At 36.1% G+C, this 15,191-nt stretch overlaps 1 protein-coding gene across 1 annotated transcript in view; it reads left to right on the forward strand.

The window, feature by feature from the left end:
- Positions 1-15,191, forward strand: part of PSD3 (pleckstrin and Sec7 domain containing 3) — a 553,196-nt gene that overhangs the window by 228,840 nt on the left and 309,165 nt on the right. The gene's annotated exons all lie outside the window — the stretch shown is intronic.

Here is a 15,191-nt window from a genome sequence, read left to right on the forward strand (position 1 = left end):
GTCAGGTCTTATTAATGTCAGTACTCTGGTTGTGATATTATACTATAGTTTTGCAAATGTTACCATTGGAGGAAACTAGGTAAAAGGCACAAAAAAATCTATTATTTCTTACAACTACATGCAGATCTATAATTATCTCACTAAAACTTTCAATAAAGAAAAGGCCCACTTTTTAAAAAAAAAAAAAAGAAGAAAAGGCAAATGGGCCTGTTCTCTCCATTCAGAGATTTTGGCATCATATAAATTAGCTTAGTGAAATTTTACTACTCCTGTCTTTCTTTTAAAGTACCAACATCATGTTCAGAACTTAGACATAACAGCAGCAGCATTAAAAACAATGGTGTATTAAGAAAAAGGCAATGGGAATTAATTTCAAGTGTTGAAAGCTGGAAAGTCGCATAAATCTATTTTTAAAAACATTATTATTACTCCGGATGCTGTAGAGAACTGTTGGAAAGATGTGAGAGTAGAAATGGAAAAGATGGGGCGCCTGGGTGGCGCAGTCGGTTAAGCGTCCGACTTCAGCCAGGTCACGATCTCGCGGTCCGTGAGTTCGAGCCCCGCGTCGGGCTCTGGGCTGATGGCTCAGAGCCTGGAGCCTGTTTCCGATTCTGTGTCTCCCTCTCTCTCTGCCCCTCCCCCGTTCATGCTCTGTCTCTCTCTGTCCCAAAAATAAATAAACGTTGAAAAAAAAAAATTAAAAAAAAAAAAAAAAAAAAAAAAAAGAAATGGAAAAGATGGTGAAGAAATGGTCTGTCCATGAGAGAAGGAACAGTGGCTTGGATGTGGGTAGTGACAGTATTGAGAAAAACATATTCACTATTGAATTATTTTTAGTTTGTTATTAGAATTTCTGTTGCTAAATTTCCCCTGAATTGCCCCTCTGCCCTCTCCTACATCTAAATTGTGTGGAATGGAAGAGCAATAAAAGGGAGAAAAACCCTAATTGTTTCTTCTGAGTTAATGTTTAATCTGTTAGGCCAAATGTGATGGTAGATTTTGTGGCTCTGTGAAGTGAATAGCATCAGATTTGGAAAAAGCAAGCCCAATATTTTACCTTGGCCAGGAAATTACCTTTTATCAGTTTCCTTGTGTATATAACATGGATAATAATACTTAGAGTGATGATGAGGATTAAATAAGATGATGTGTGTTCACTCCTTCTCTCTCTGCCCCTCTCCCTCCCTCCCTCTCTGTGTCTCTCAAAATAAACATTTTTTTTTTTAAAGGGGCACCTGGGTGGCTCAGTCGGTTAAATGTTCAACTCTTGGTTTCGGTTCAGGTCATGATCTCATGGTGTGTGGGATTGGGTGATTGGGCCCTGTTGACTGTGCATAGCCTGATTGAGATTCTCCCTCTGTCTGCTGCTCTCCCACTCACGTGCACTCTATCTTTCTCTCAAAATAAATAAATAAACATTTAAAAAAAAATGATGTATGTTGAGTGGCTACTAGCATTGTGTCATTCAAGTGTTCATAAATGTTAGCTTCTTTGTTTTTTTCTGTTGCTCTAGTTTTTGTAACTAGGTTGTGAAGGTCACTGGGCTTTGAGCCTATCTTAATGCTGCCAGTGGTGGAATGGTGGTGGACCTTTGGTGTGATCATTTTACCTCGTTGTACCTTAGTTTCTTCATTTGTAAAATAAGAAAAGTTAGGCCACGTCCATAACGTCTGTCACCGTCACTTGCCACCTGGACCAGAATTTCTTGCTCTGTTTTTCTGTTGTGCCCTTATCTTTTCAGCTAAATATTCATGATAAAGAAGCTGGAAAAAATCCATAGATGATCTTTAAGGTACATTTCAATCCAAGTATTGGAAGCATTCTTAACATAATTTTTTCTTCATAAATTCAAATCATATCTCTCAAGTTTTAACTTTTAAATATTGTATTTACTGGTTTAGACAAAGAAGTGTGTTCTTAATGGTGACAGTTCAGATTTAAATCCAGGAAAATTACCTTTGTGGTAGCAGCATTGTCAAAGGATTAATCCTAAAGAATTCTATTAGAGGAAGAAGCAGGCTGCAGTCTGAAAAAAAGTCTAAACTTGTTATAAATGAAAAGCCTGAAGTGAATTCTCAAAAATACTTGATCTGAGTTATATTCGGAGTATGTAGTTGAAAATAGGAACTTATGGGTGGTATTTAAGTGTAGCTAAAAAAAGAGCATCAACTGTTGCCTAGAGTAGGTGATTTCTCTCAGAGAGAAGGTCATGGAAACCTGGTAGCAACAGTATCTATGGAGGAAAAGGGCTTGGATGCTTATCCTGGTATAGGCAGGAGAGCTTTTAAAGAGAAAAACTATGTTAGCAAGCTTTTTTAAGAGAAAAGCTTTAAAGGTTCTTGTTTAAAATATGGAATATTGCTTTTCTCAGTAAAATGAATCAAGCTGAGTTGTGACGAAAGGTTCGTGGTGTGTTTCTGCTTCTGCTTTCCCCATGGAGATCTTGAAGCATGTTTTGCTTCTAGTCGTGTGCTCGTCATGAACAGAATAATGATGCTGCCTTTCATATGGTTCAGACCTTGAATGAAAAGTGGTGACTAAAATGAGGATAATACTTTGAAGTAGCTGAAAATCCACAAATCGTGTTCATGCTTTTAAATATATATGTATGTATGTGTATATATATATATATACATACATACATATATATATCTCAAAAAGAAGTCTGGTAGAACACTTAACAGAACAGATGCTACTTAAAAAGTACAAACAGATTTTTAACAAAAAAAAAAGAAAAAGAAAAAGAAAGAAAGGCAAAAAGTTGGAGTAGGGGAGGTGGTAATCATTAAGAGTACTTTAGTGTAATATTAATGAATCCCAAAGAGATTCTATTTTTAATTTGATCTTGAAGAAGTGCTATATAATTTCATATTCAGCTGCATCTATGGAAATTCGATTGTGTGTTTGAAGATTTTTAAAAATATCATAACATAACCCATCTAGGTTGCTGCTCCTTTCACTGACATATGACCATGTGATATTAATGAGTGTAATGGGTCGCACTGTGAATTTAAACCATCCTCCTTTTGCTTATGGTACACCACGTGGGGATGGGTTCCTTAGGAGTGATGTGCTTTTTTTTTAAACAGGTTTGCAATGCTGTGGTAAACAAATTATCAGTAAATACTGTATTCTAAACACAGTGTTTACCTATCCATTAAGGTATGGTGAAACAAATTTTAATTTAAAAGCATTTTTAGCTGTATAATAAAAAATGCCATAAGTGAAAACAATTTTTGTGGTTGTATTAATGCTTTGCTTTAAGGTCAGTTGTCTGATAAAGACTGAAAGTTGAAAGCACATAAAAAGTTAAAATAAAAACTCTGAACAGCCACAATAAATGGGTGTTATAGCATCTGTGTAACACACCTTAAAATTTTACTCAAACCCTCATTTGTGGCCTATTTTTAATAATAACCACAATTTTTACTTCAAAATTTTGGCCTAATCTCCTTCTTTGGTATATCCTAAGCAAATGGCCATGCAGGCACAAGTGAATACCAATATGTAAACAACTGCTGAAAACTATGGACTGGCTGGGCCCCTGCCATTGATCATCTCTGAGCCAGCTCTCCACTGACAAAGTAATAGCCACATCCAATTGATTTTTCTAAAACAAAGTTAATAAAACACACGTGTTTAGGTTGTTATTTAATTTTTTAGTTGATATTATTTTGAACAAATATTATCCCAGTTAGCCATAAATTAGAAGGATGGAGTTGAAGGGAGTGCTGTTATCTATATGGACATTAGCAAGAAGTGATTTGATAATGAGGTGAAGAGAAAATGAAACCTTAAAAAGCACTGGTTCTCCAATTGGAGCAGCTGGAGTTGTTTTGACAAAGGACAGGCAAATCCCTGTAGTCAAAACAGCTTCTCAGAGAATGGCTCTATTACATAGCACATCAGAGTAATGGATGCACTTAATGAGTCATCAGAAATGTTGCATTATGCTTATTTAGTTTAAGGAGAGAGTGTGAAATGGATTTGGAAAGATTGCCAACAAAACTATTTTATAAAGATTTTGGTATCAGAAATTAGCTTCAATTAGAAAATCCACTATAGTAGAATAATTAATATCTCTGCTCATTTTTGGACTTCATTCCCTGTCAGCGTTGGATTTTTTTGCTGTTAAAGTTTTTTGTTTATTTTAGTTGTTTTAACATTTATTCTTCCCTCAAACTTTTCATTGATAGCAGCATAGTTGTTGTGTTGTAACATTGCTTTCTCAGAAACACTAGGAAACAACATTTTCCCATATTTCACAAGGGAGTGTTTCCTGGATGATGTAGGTACACAAACCTTCCCCTTGCCACTATATATTCCTGTAGTTCTCCCTCATCTCAGCTACCTGTTGAAAATTCTGATACTTTCAGATAAATGAACTACTGTGTTCATTTCTACATACTGCCATTTGAAGACCACCGAGGGAAGTCAGTACCTAATCCTGAGGCAAGTCATTTCATCATTGCTTAATTCTAGAAGCAGTCAGAAGCACTTATTCCTTTTTTTTTTTTTAACGTTTATTTATTTTTGAGACAGAGAGAGACAGAGCATGAACAGGGAAGGGGCAAAGAGAGAGGGAGACACAGAATCCGAAACAGGCTCCAGGCTCTGAGCTGTCAGCACAGGGCCCGACGCGGGGCTCGAACTCACGGTCCGTGAGATCATGACCTGAGCCGAAGTCGGACACTTCACCGACTGAGCCACCCAGGCGCCCCACACTTATTCCTTAAGAATGCAACATAAATAAGTGGTTTCCTCTTTTTCTTTCAATTTTTTTTCACCTCTAGGAACAGAAATCAAAGACAAATTTGTGTACCTAAAATATTACATTAAAGAATTGTTTGCATTTCAGGTTGTTAGTCATATGTTGTAGACTTAGGCAAAAAAAAAGACATATTTGAAAAATTATGGATTTTGAGACTATCTGAATCTTGATTAGATGATATGGCTTGTTGCTTGTGTATGATATTCTCTGTGATGCTTTTTTTAAAATTTGAGTGTAGGTGACACACAATGTTACATTAGTTTCAGGTGTTCAATTTAGCGATTGACAAATTTATACATTATGCTATGTTCACCACAAGTATAGCTACCATCTGACCCAGTACATTGGTATTACAGTATAGTTAACTTTATTCCTTATGCTCTGCTTTTTATTCCTGTGACTTATTCTGTAACTGGAAGCCTGTATCTCCCACTCCCCTTTACCCATTTTTCCCAAACCTCGACCTTCCTCCCCTCTTTTTTTCTTTGTATTTAGAGTTCTGATTCTGCTTTTTGTTCATTTTTAAAAATTTTAATTCCAGTTTAGTTAACATACACAGTGGTATATTAGTTTTAGGCATGCAATGTAGTGATTCAATAGTTCCATATATTAGTGCTCATCAAGATAAGTATACTCTTAATCCTCTTCACCTAACTTATCCATGCCCCATCTACCCCCCACTCTGGTAATCATCTGATGTTCTCTATAGTTAAGAGTCTGTTTTTTGGTTTGTATCTCCCCTGCCCTTTGTTCATTTGTTTTGTTTCTTAAATTCTACATATGAGTGAAATTGTATGGTATTTGTCTTTCTCTTACTAGCTTATTTCGCTTAGCAGAATACCATTAAAACTATCCATGTTGTATCAAATGGCATGATCTCATCATTTTTTATGGCTGTGTAATATTCCAGTGCGTGTATATGTATATGTGTACGTATACATGTGTGTATATGTATATATGTAATGTACATATATACATATATGCGCATTACATACATACACACATATTTATATGTATATGTATGTCATGTATATATGTATGTATGTGTGTGTGTGTGTATGTGTGTCATTTCCCTTATCCATTTTCCCTGACCCTATTGTTAAGGATAGAGACTGTGTCTTGTTGGTCACAGTATCTCTTATACCTAGTGTAATTCCAAGAAAAATCAGATATTTAACAAATACTTGCCATTTAATGTAAAAGTGCAGTGATTTCTGACCATGGTTAGGCTTTGTGAGCATCATGTGAACAACTTCATATTATATGGAGAGTTGTGGATGTGTGTGAGTATGTACATAATTCCATCTTTTTTTGAGAGAGAGAAGGTGAGAGAGAGAGAGAGTGAGAGTGTGAGGGGATCCATAGTTTTAATCAGATTGTCAGAAGGATCTTGGTTCTCCCAAATATTGAGAGCCTATAGACCTAAGATCCTCCTAGATTAGAGACTTATAATACCTTGTTGTTTTAATTTAAATAACCACACCAATTATTTAGGAGAAAGAGTTTTTCTTTCTCCAAAGCATATTGTTCATTCATTAAGGTCCTGCTGTGGGCCAGTCTCTGTGCTAGATTCTGGGGTATAGCCCCTAAATAAGACAGACACAGGTTATGCCCTCATGGGGCTCAGAATTTGGTGGGGAAAATAAATATTGGACCTGTGATTATACAGGTTATAAAATGCTTTACTTTGAATTATACACTAATTGTGTTTAGGTACAAAAGGCATACTTAATAGATTTGCCATGAATGGCAAAAGTCCAAAACTGGATTAAGATGAAATTTGATAGGATTCATGAGTTTCTGCTTTGGTAAAGACTGTGCTAAATATATTGGGGAAAGCAGAAACGAGTGAGAAATGCATCCTTCCCTGAAGGGATTTTTAATATAGTATGGTGGTTCTCAACTCTGGCTGTACATTAAAATCATTTGAGGTGAGAGGAGAAAAAATAGGCAACTAACATATTCTCACTCAGATAGAAACCATTAAAATGGTATAGACTCTTTGAACTTTCTTATAAAACTAACATACACTTACCAGCAATGATCCAGCAATTCAAGATAAATGAAAGCCTAGCTCACAAAAATATTTGTAGCAGCCTTATTCATAATAGCCCTGAACTGGAAACAACCCAAATGTCTATCAACAGGTGAATGGATAAACGGTGGTATACAATGTGGTATTCAGTAAGAAGGAACGGTCTACCAATTCACACATCATGAGTGAAAGACGCTTTACAAACAAATATATGCAATGCATGGTTATATGATATATGAAGTTCTGCTATAAGCAGAACTAATCTATGGTGGATTGAAAAAATCAGAAAAGTATTTTACTCTTGGGATATGAGGGTAGGAATGTCCTAGGGATGGGCATACAGGAACTTTCTGTGGTGAGGTTAATATTAAATGTTGGGGAAAATGTCATTTGTGGGGCTGTAAACAAAATCATGATATCTTCTCTCAGCCCTCCCTCCTCCCTCTCTTCATACGCATTTCTGAAAGCTCCTCAGATGATTCTGATGTCCATTGAGATAGGAAAGATTATTGAGTAGGATAAAGTACAAAAGAAAAAATATTACTTTTCTATTGCTCTTGTAACAAATTACCACAAACTCAGCAGCTTAAAGCAACACAGATTGATTTTTACTGTTTTGTAGGTCACAGGTTTGAGTTGACCTGAATTTTTCTGTTCCAGATCTCACAAAACCAAGTCAAGGTATAGGCAAACTTACTTCTCTTTCTGAAAGCTCTGAAGGTGAATCCCCTTCCAAGCTCATTCAGGCCTTTGGCAGAAATCAGTTCCATGTGGTTGTAGGACTGAGGTCCTCATTTCCTCATTGGCAATTGGCTAATGGTCATTCTCGGCTTTTAGAGGTCATCTACATTCCCTGGCTTCTGATCCTCTTTCTCCATCTTCAAACCCAGCACTGATGGCTCAAGTCCTTCTCACTCTTCATATCTCTGACCTCTCTTCTGCTTCATCTCTCCTCTGTACTTCTTTTTTGGCACATCCCCAAAGTGATTGTTCTTCTATCCTCTTATGTTTTGAAGGGATCATGAAATTAAATTGGGCCCACCCACCCATATAATCCAAAATAATCTTCCTATGTTAAGGCAGCTGATTAGTAACTTTAATTCTATCTGCCGAGTTCCTTCCCAGCAGTACAGAGGTGGGTTATTGATTAACTAGGGATAAGAATCTTGGGGAGGAAGGACCAGCATGGTTAGAATTCTTCCTACAGTAGAGAGTTACATATAAAATGCTATGGATTTTCAGAATAAAGAGAAATGACTTCCAACTGGGGAGCACTTGGAAACCTCCTTTAAGGAGGTAGCATTTAGTTGTCACTTAAAAGGCAGTTCTTATGGAGTCTGTGGAGCTAGAATAGGAGAGAGAACTCTGGATGGGGGTAATAGTTTAAGTGCCAGGGTGGAGAAAGGAAAGGTGACAATGTGTGATGCATTTATCCCATGACTGCATGCCATGTGTATTAGTTATTATTTACACTGAGCTATTTAAGCCACTGTAGCATAAAGTCAGATTTTTTTAGATTAATGTAGGAGAATAGCAGGAATGTCAAAAAGTTACACATTTAATGTGTAGAAGTATTTTTAAATGGACTGGCCAATTTTGTAATGTGACTCTGTATCAATTTTTCTTCAGCTGTTAGAACCTAGTAGAATTACATATCAAAGTCTGAAAACTTACTTACATATTTCTAAATTTTTCATAACTCTAAATCTGCTTATGAAAACCTGGGGAATACGGCCTTCCATAAAAGTATCCCACTCTCCTTTGTATTTCCCCACAATACTGAACTCTTGACCATTTTTAGAGGACTTTGTACCCTGCTATGGGGGTGGATGATAAAACATCAGTACAATTGCAGCTTCTGTGGAGAGATGCCGTGTTTCTGTGGCATTTCTATAAAAACTACAGCTGTTATCCAGTGTTGTTGTTTTTTTTTCCCAGTAATTTCACATAAAGGAAAAATACTTTTTATAAGCATTAATTACTTTGTACCACTTATCTTTCTTTTACCTAATTTATTTATAAGCTTTTTAAAAAGATTGTATATACATTTTCATTTTGAAACACATGCATCTATGTGAAAAGTCTTAGAATACTTCCTGCCAGCCTTTTAAAAATACAAAGGATGTAACTGCCTATGGTCATTTTTATTTAGCCTTCTTTTTTTTTAAATTTTTTTTAATGTTTATTTATTTCTGAGACAGAGAGAGACAGAGCATGAGTGGGGGAAGAGCAGAGAGAGAGAGAGGGAGACACAGAATCAGAAGCAGGCTCCAGGCTCTGAGCTGTCAGCACAGAGCCTGACACGGGGCTTGAACTCACAAACCATGAGATCATGACCTGAGCCGACGTTGGTCACTCAACTGACTGAGCCACCCAGGCGCCCCTTATTTAGCCTTCTAAAGAATGGGGATATAAAAGCTAGAACAATAAAACCAGTACCACCTGCTCTTTAAACTTCTAGTGCATACTAAGCATTCCAGAATCTTTCCAGACTTTTCTTCTTAGGTTTTACCAGCGTCTGTTTTCTTTCCTTGTCTTCCCCACTTCCACCCAAACCTGAAGCCGTGCTCATGAGGATTGGAGTCCTGCTAAAGGAAACCCATCCTTCTTCTGTGTCATTTCTTACTGGTTTTGAGAAAATAAATAGCTTTTTCTTGGAATTGCTTTCTGCATTCTGAGTAAATAGTATAGAAGACATTCATGCAGTAGTTAATGTAGCTACTTAGTACCTGCAAAGAAAGCACTGCTTTCTTCACCATGATGCATGCCATCTTTTTCTTGTCACCATCCCCTCAGGAAATCTGCTGGTGTTTTGATTAAAACTTCATGCTTTCCAGACACCTGGGTGGTTGGTTCAATCATTTAAGCATCTGACATCAGGTCAGGTCATGAGTTCAAGCCCCTCATCGGGTGAGCTTGAGCCTCACTATGGGTGAGCACAAGGCCCATTTTGGGGGATGCTTGAGCCCCACTTCTCTCTCACACACACACCCCTTGCCCCTCCTGAGATTCTCATTCTCTCCCTCTCCCTCTCTGCCCCCTTGCTTACTTGCACCCTCTCTCATAAATAAATAAACAAACAAACAAATAAATATATCCTTCATGCTTTCATATTCAAAAATACTGGGAACTCTTTCTGATTTCATCTTTTCCCCATTCATTTTCCCACTTTTATACGCTAAGGTATATTTTCTGATCACTCTGAGAGATTGCAGTTGTTTTCAATTGTTTCTTTGTCTTCATATCTCCACAATGCTACTGACTCTGAAAACATATTTTTTTGCCTGTCTACTATATCAGTTACATATTTTATTTTTAAATAGGGGAAATTGAATTAAAAGTACATGAAACCAAACTTTTAGAAACTCTTCTAGGTAACTTCTTCAAGTTCTTATGTTCTTATATTTTCCTTGTTTATAATACTTTTAATTAATTTTTAAAAGTAAAAATGCTTTTAATTAATTTCTCCAGTGCTGTTAACCTCCAGTAAGTAGTGTTAGTACTTCCGCAGGTACTCACATGAATTTTGATGAAAAGACCAAATTCTGATTTATAGTGTGTTACACATTATTATTATTAAGAAATAGAGAATTATTTGGCAATATTTGCATTTAAGAAGCCGTTTTTAACATTAAAAAGATTGATAGGTTTCTAAACTTCACATTATTTCCTATGAAGCCCACTATCAAAGGAGGCTATCAGCTAGTAATTTTGAAACTATTACTTTATATTTATACTAGAATTAAACAAATAAGCAAATTATAGATATTAAGGGCCAGGTTTCTCTCTATATAGGAGAAAATCATTACAAATTAGGAAAAGGGGTAAAGTTAAAATAAACCCTTTGGTGCTAGATTGGAATTGGAGTTATCAATAGGAATTTATAGTTTTTAATGTATAGGCACAGAAATGTAGCTGGGTGTGTATATGCTAGGTTAGTATACAGTTATTTCCTAGTTCTGCCTGTTGAGAGGATCCAAAAGTAGTGACCTTACTAGCATCCAGCCTTTGGTTTCTAAGTATCATTCACCAATAAAGGGAACCACGGTTTCTTGGAGAGGTGTTTGATTCTAGACCTGAGGCAGGGAAAATACAAGAGGAGCCTGGAACATCTTGTGCCAGAAAGTTATGGAAGTGCTCAACAAAGAGGGGGCATGCCAAAAAGATAACTGGGCCAATGTGGAGAAGCTTCCAAGGTCAAAGCTAGAACAATTTGAGCAGAAAATGATAGTATTGGATTATACCCCATAGACCAAAATAAATATCCATTGAAAAATAAATAAATGGTGGAGAAGGGACAGCTCTTTTTTACAGAAGAGTTTTAATACTTGTAATAGCAAAGAGGTAAATAGAAACTTACAATTAGGCATATACCACAGTAATATTTGCATACAAGATCCACATATAGATAGTAACATAAGTGGGTGAAAGTTTGAGGAAAAACAGGATACTTGCATAGTCTCAAAGTATTTCCCCCAAGAGAGTAATTACAAAAATAGTAACTTTACATTGTAGACCCCTAGGACTTACCAAATGCTCATGGTTAGTATCACCAGTGATAAGACATATGGATGTCATAAAGCCTCTAATATGACTCATTAATGACACTACTTCACTTCTATAGTATTTTCTCCCAAATGCCTAACCTCAGTGTAAACATGAGAAAACATCAAACAAACTCAAACTGAGGAACATTCCATGAAAAGCCAGTCCTCTTCAGAAGTGTCAAGGTCATGAAAGAATGAAGAACTATCACAGATTAGAGGAAACCAACACAACACAACTACCAAGTGGATTGTATGATCCTGGGATAGGATCCTAGAATAGGGTAGAGGAAAATTGGTGAAATTCAAATAAGGTCTGTAGTTTAGTTAATAATACCATACCAATGTTAATGTCCTGGTTTTGATAATTATTGTTTTAGGGTATACAGAAACTCTCTGTACTATTTGTACAACTTTTTAATAAGAACATTAATTGTAGCATTGTTTACAATAGCAAGAAATTGAAAATAATACAGATGTCCATTGGTAAAGGATTAGGTAAATTATGTCATATTCATATAGTTAATATAGTTTTAATAACTATAGTTATTAAATAGTAATTATATAGTTGCTATATAATTTTAATAACTATAGTTATTTATATAGTTTTAATAACTAAAGAACCACACAGCATTATGTGTACTGATATGTATGTCATGGTGAAGGGTTTAGAGTGTACAGTTTCATTCCAGCTGCCTAGTTTCTCATGCCTTCTTCAATACGTAAAACTGATTGGGACACATTATATGTGTACATATAATAATAGTATGTACCTATGGATTGGCTATGAATATTAAATATGAAAATCCGTGTGAAGCACTGGATAATACTTAGCACATAATATGGATAAAATATTAAGTACTTTATTATTTTCTAGGACTAAACGGAGGAATAAAACCCAAAATAACATTAAGTTTCAAGCGATGCCATCTGTTAAAAGAAAATCATATGTATGAATCTTAGAGATAAGGTACTAATGTAATGTGTTAATGGTGATAGTGTTGGGACAGGTTGACAAATTAGGGAACCTCTACTTCCTAAGTTAAACATTTAAAAATATTTTCCATAAAGTGTACAGTTAGGCAAGTATATATAGCAGCTTTTAAAAGAAGCCCACTGTCAATAATTATTAAATAGAAATTATATAAATAAGCATAATTATTAATGGAAATGAAAACTGTAAGGCTGAAGTTGGGTAGTCATTCCAGGCAAGTCTCCAAGATCCTATGACTTGTGTTCTGTGATAGTGGAAAGTACAAGAGGTTCAATTTTGCTGTTGGCCATGTAAAACTAGTTGATATCTAATTCCCTGCTACATGGTTCTTAACTTAGAAAATGAAGAACTTAATGGCTCTAGCTGATTATTCCAGACTGTGAAAAGTTACTGTAAGGATGGATGTGACCAATTTTTTGTCTTCATGTGATCTAAATCAAAAGGCCTAAATTGTGGAGTTTAGCCAGAAATAAGTGGTTCTGGTAATTTTCATTAGAATGATTAAACTCTGGAGGAAAACACCAAAATGATGTAATCTCTAGGTTTATAATTAAAAATACGATAGGTATCAATTGCTTTTTGATCCCTACGTAGTGGTGGTCCACCTGAGTTACAGTATAAGCCAGAATTCACTAGTATGATAGCAAAAGCCATTTATATTTATATACAGCACAGATAGAACATACATACCTGTAAATAACTACACATTTTCTAAGAATATGCTTATATTCATATTTTGGATATGACATTAGTTTTTTTGTGATTATAAAGGTTTGGGCTTTGTGTGTGTTTTTGTTGGTGGTGGTGGTGGTTTGCTTTGTGTGTGTGTGTGTGTGCTTGCTTCAGTACCTATGATGTTCTAAAGTTCTTTTTCGTGCTAGGGCTCTAAGCTCGACCACTCTGATCTATACAGGAGTATGCAGCAGATTTAGGTCCATCTGTCTTTGTAGTTTTAAGCTGTGCTGGGTTTCTGAAGGATCACAGGGTGGAACTAGGATAAAATCTCAAAAATAAGTGTATTCCAGGGAGATAGGAATATCCATTTCTAGAAATTGGAATAAAAGGTAAAGTGCTCTTCTGTTCTTTTGCATTTGTAATTCCTTTGAATATCTTTCCTATAATATGATAGGCCTTTCAAATTTGAATCAATAAAGCTTTCCAAATAAAAAAAGTGTAAATGTTGAAAACATATCTTCCTTATTTGACTCTTGGTAATGTTTTTACACATCTTTGCTCCCGGCGTCCTTAAACGTTTTTGTTTAAATATACACTACTGGTTGACCTGCTTTTTAAAGATCATTTAAATTTCACTTAAGTTTCACTTTTCCTTCAGGACTCCACTGCTTTTTTCTTCTGTTTGCAACAGTCACTGTTTTTAATCCATGGTAACTGAATGGCAGAGAATTTTTCTTTTATGATAAAATTAGATGCAGTGCCTTGAAGCCCATATAATTATATTGCAATCTCTGGGAAGCTTAAAGTAGATGACAGAGGGTGTCCCAGAATGCAATGTGCTTGTAGATAAGATACTGGTAGATAATCTTAGCACAAGATTGGGTTTTATAGTATTACATTTTGAAGGTACTGGTATATATGGATAGTGCCAACATATAAGTGCAGAGTCTTCACATGAATAGTGCAACTGCAGTGTCTATGGAGTTTTCCACTTTTCCCCAAATACTTTGGTTTCTTAAGTTGTAGGATTTTAATATGAGATAAAATTGGCTAGCGGTAGTGGGCACTGTTTGTGTGAGCCAGTGCTGTGAAGGTGGGATGATGATAGTAACAAGTCTAGGGAAAGAGCAATGGACGCTTAGAGTCACAGTGTCTTGGATATAGTTCTTACCTTGCCACTTACTGCCTTTGTGACATTGGGCAAATTCGTGAAGCTTTTTGAAGATCCTTTTTCTCTAACTATAAAATGGAGATAACATAATCCCTTTGAACGGTTGTTAAAAGGATTAAATTAAATAATATATATCATATCCTCTGGCTCATAATTAGTACCTTTCTTCCCTACACTACTTATTCTAACATCTACCTCTTGCTCAGTGCTTTGTTTTCTCATATTTTAAAAACAGACAACAGAAAATATTACTTAAGTCAGATTTTTAAAAAATTTTTTTTAATGTTTGTTATTTTTGAGAGAGAGACAGAGTGAGAGTGGGGGGAGGGGCAGAGAGCGAGGGTGACACAGAATCTGAAGCAGGTTCCAGGCTCTGGGCTGTCAGCACAGAGCCCAATGCGGGGCTCAAACTCACAAACTGTGAGATCATGACCTGAGCCAAAGTTGGACGCTCAACCGACTGAGCCACCCAGGTGCCCCTACTTAAGTCAGATTTTAAAAATAAGAAAAAATTTTAAAAAGTACGTTACTTAAGTCCCTTTTTATATTTGGACCCGAAAATTCTTCTAAGTTTTCTTTCTTCTTTTCCATCCTTCATTCATTGGTTGGCCATGTGCCAGAACATCTTTCTGGAGGACAAAGCCTTAGGAAGGCACCCAAGCTAATTCCCACTCAGGAGAATGCTAGAAGACACTGAGAGAAGCCTGACACAGATGTACTGAACCCTGGGAGGACGAGAAGATGGGAGATGGTTAAGGTTGGTTGAACAGAGGAAGTTGAAGCAAAGTCTAAGCAAAATTAGGAGGAACAGGAACAAAGTAGCAGTGATAGAGGGAAAAAATTGTTTATTTGGATCTGGAGATGAGTGAGAGGATTTCTGGATGACTTCTGGGACTTAGGTGCCTTGTGGTGCCATTTCACTGAGATTAGGAATACAGGAGCAATTTAATTGGAGCTAGAGGTAATCTTAAAAGGTTATCTATCCAGTCTGATATCCCTGA

Source organism: Lynx rufus, unplaced genomic scaffold (genome assembly GCF_022079265.1).
Source record: "Lynx rufus isolate CCGP_SWC_20201006 ecotype Redwood Valley unplaced genomic scaffold, mLynRuf1.p SCAF_3, whole genome shotgun sequence".
NCBI classification, from domain to species: Eukaryota; Metazoa; Chordata; class Mammalia; order Carnivora; family Felidae; genus Lynx; species Lynx rufus.